Source organism: Corvus brachyrhynchos, unplaced genomic scaffold (genome assembly GCF_000691975.1).
Source record: "Corvus brachyrhynchos isolate BGI_N302 unplaced genomic scaffold, ASM69197v1 scaffold26, whole genome shotgun sequence".
Classification (NCBI taxonomy): Eukaryota; Metazoa; Chordata; class Aves; order Passeriformes; family Corvidae; genus Corvus; species Corvus brachyrhynchos.
The window spans coordinates 5681332-5684792 of record NW_008239324.1 but is presented as its reverse complement, the minus strand read 5'-3'; positions in this window follow the sequence as shown (position 1 = coordinate 5684792).

The following is a 3461-nucleotide window of genomic DNA, read 5'->3' as shown; positions in this document are numbered from 1 at the left end:
CGCGGGGACCCAGCCGCTCCGCAGCCTGACGGGCACCCCGGGGACGGACGCTGGCGACTGTCCCCCCGCGAGTGGCCGCGTCCCTTGGGGAAGGTCACTTGCTCGCTCGTGATCCTGGAGGGTAAAAATAGCCAGGGCAGAGGTGCTGGCGCCTGCGCCCGGCGAGGAGCGGCCAAGCCCCCCGAGGGGGGGGTGGGGGCCAAAGCCAGACCATGCTCCTTGGCCAAATTAAAAAAAAAAGGTTGAAAATCCCCTTTTAACCCAGTCACTGAGCTGGGGCAGGATCCAGAATCCCAGGGCGTTGGAGACATGACCTCCCCTCCAGGCCTTTTTGGGGAGGGGGTGACCGCCCCCCAAGGTCAAACCCTGCAGAGGCATCACCTCCACGGCTCAGCCCTGGCCCCAGTTAAGCCAATGCCGAGGCCGGCAGCACCAATTAGGAGCCGGCAGGCACCAGGATGCTTCTTCCCTAGGAAAAACATCTTCTGCAAGACGCTGGCTTGCTTTCCAGGAACAGACTGCTAAGCTCCCAAAAACCTCCTTGTTGGGATGGGAGGAGAACATGGACCCCTAAGTCTCTCCCAGCCCACTGCACTGTCAGGCATGGACACCTCCCGCACAAACCATTAACCCCCTGACAAATATTTGTTCAAGTGGGGACAATCTTTAAAGGAAAGAGCCGAAAACTGAAGGCACATCCCAGTTCAAGTGTTTTTCTGGGCTCTGGCGGGGAATTTTAACACGCCTACATGGCACACGCATGGCCAGCAGTGACTGCAACCAGTTCCTTGGGCTGCTGCCAGCGGAAAAAGCAGGGTGGTTGTTAAACAGAGGGTTTGCATTTAAGGAGTTTGGGATAAAGCCAGTGAAAAGCTGTAACAGCCCACCCCGATGCAAAACGCTGGAAAGATTCGCAGGTAAAAGGCAATTTTAGGGCTTTTTTCAGCTATGATGTGGCAGGGCCACCAAGCAGGACGGGCTGATCCCCTTCCCCTGCTCCCGCTGCTCACCATCCCACGGGGCTTTTTAAAGGCTAAAGGAAATGAGCTATCACGTGCTTGTGTTATTTTTGTTCCTGGTGAAAGGGGGAAAATCCCTTTCCGGCTCCCCAGCTCAGCCTCGTCCTGCCTGAGGCATCCCAGCCCTGACATCATCTGGAGCACATTTTGTATGGCCCCCATCCTGGGGCCTCCTGGAGCTGCCCCCGACCACAGCGGGGGGGAAAACCCCCGTCCAGCCCAGCTCATGCGCGGTAAAAGAAGCCTTAAATCCCAGCGGCTGGTTTGAGTCATCATTTTCCTAGTAGTAGCTGGCAGCTATTTCCATCTGCACTAGTCCTTACAGCCCCCAGCAGGGACAGGGCACCCACAAATACAAACATACCCCAGCAATATCCATGCCCTCCCTGCCCAATCCTAATCCAACCCGCCTCCACAAATAAAACCTCACTTGCAGGAGCTTACTGCACTAGATTTTGATTTTTCCTTCTTAAAATAACAAGGGATTTCAGGATTTCTCCTGTGGTGAGCAAGCTTGGCAACTCAGTGATGCCACCAAATACCCTTTCATTCCCAAATTCATCCCCAGGATCCTAAATTGCCTCCTGAGGACCATGTGCTCATCAAACACAAGTTTCTCTTTGATTGCAGGAGATAATGAAGCAAGGCTATTAAAAGGTCCTGGGAAATTGCTCTGCTGCTTTTACAGGTGGATGCTTTTTTCCAATCATATAATCTTTAATTTCAGGATGAGTGCTGGAGCGATGTGACAGAGAGCCCCAGGGCCTGGAGGATGCCTGTCCCTTCCCTGTCAGACAGAACACCATTGAGTACATCCCCACTTGGCATCTTTAGGTCTCATTGGCTTTGTTTGCTCATTTCTAAGATATCCTGAGGTTGTTGGCACAGATTTCCGTGCCAGTAAATGGCAGGGTGGGCAAAGGAAGGAGCCATCACTGGGACATGGGATGTCACCCTATTAGGGGCAGGGAGAGAAGGGCAGTGGAGGAGCAGTGGCAGCATTGTCTGCACTGACTGCTGCTCTTCCTAGGGGATGAATGGGCTGAAAATTCCCCCAGGAGTCTTTGGGAAATGCCACCCTGGGTGACCAGGTGCTACTCATCCCATGATCCCTGTGCAGAGACATCACTTCTGCCACGACCGAACCACTGATTGGGTGCCAGAGCGGTGCATGGCTCCTGCAGGTGGAGGAGAGGGAAGCACACAGGGCACCCCTTGGACTGGACTGGCATCTCTGTCATGGGTGGAAAACCTGAGAATTAGGGTTGGGTGTTTTTGACAGGGAAGGAATGGATCTGAGTCTTCTCCCACCTCCTTCAATGCCAGGCAGACACAGTGAGTGGTGACCTGTCCTTGTTTCAGGCGTGACTTCAGTGGGCTGGATTCCTACAAAAAGTCATAAAACTGTTCAAATTTCCTTTTGCCCATGGCCCAAGCGCTGCCAGAGGTTACAGCCCCTGGGCAGAGTGCCAGGGAGCCGCTTGTCTCCTTGGGGCCGTCAGCTCGCGTTAGCTTGGAACAGCGAGCGGGAATCTGCCAGGGGCAGCGCGGGAGGGGACGATACCCTGTCCCTCTGCATCACTGGGCTTCCAAAGCCAAAACAGCACTTGGTGAGAAAAGCACAGTTAATTAAGAAGGTCCTTCCTGCTTCACCCATCCAGAGGGATTATATTTTCCCCTTGAACTTTTTTCCTCCCTGGCAGCTGGATGGGAGAGGGAGCAGGGAGCACACCCAGTGTTGGCACAAGGATGGTTGTCCCTGCCAGGGGACGATGCCATGAAGATCTGATGGCCAGCAGTATACAACCACCAGGTATTAAGAGAAGAAGCCAATTTCATGTGTTAAGCCATCACTACATCCCGACAGCAGTGAGGACCTGGTAACTTATTCTTCATCCTTTTAATTAATCATATTCTTATCAGCCAGCTCAATCAGCTAGTGGAGCCAAGTTAATTGGGTTTCCCGTGTTTTAAACCCTACTCGCATCCCTGGCTGCCAACAGCAGCAATTCCAGCCTTTCCTTCTGTCTGGCCTCCAGAGGGGTTATTTCGGGCTCATCCCTCAGCGCTGGGATAGGGCCAGGAAAGAGAGTGGAGGCCAAATCCCCAGTGCAGTGCTGGGATGGAGCCAGCCATGCTGAGGCCATTTCCTATGGGATCTGGGAGTGCAGGGGAGTGCCAGCAGTGGGAAAACAGAACGGAATGCTCCCACCCTTGCGGGTGGATGGGCCTGCAGGGACTGGTCCAGGAGCATCCTGAGTTCCTTTGCTCAACTGCAGCAGGACCCTCAGGGAACTGCTCTGGCTCAAAGAGCCCGTGCTGCTCAACGGAGCGATGCTGGGTGGGCACTCTCCCCGCCAAAATTCACACTGGCAGAAGTAGCCAAGGCAGATGCCCATCCCTGAAGCTCACACTCCCGTTGGGACCAGCCAGCCCCCTGTG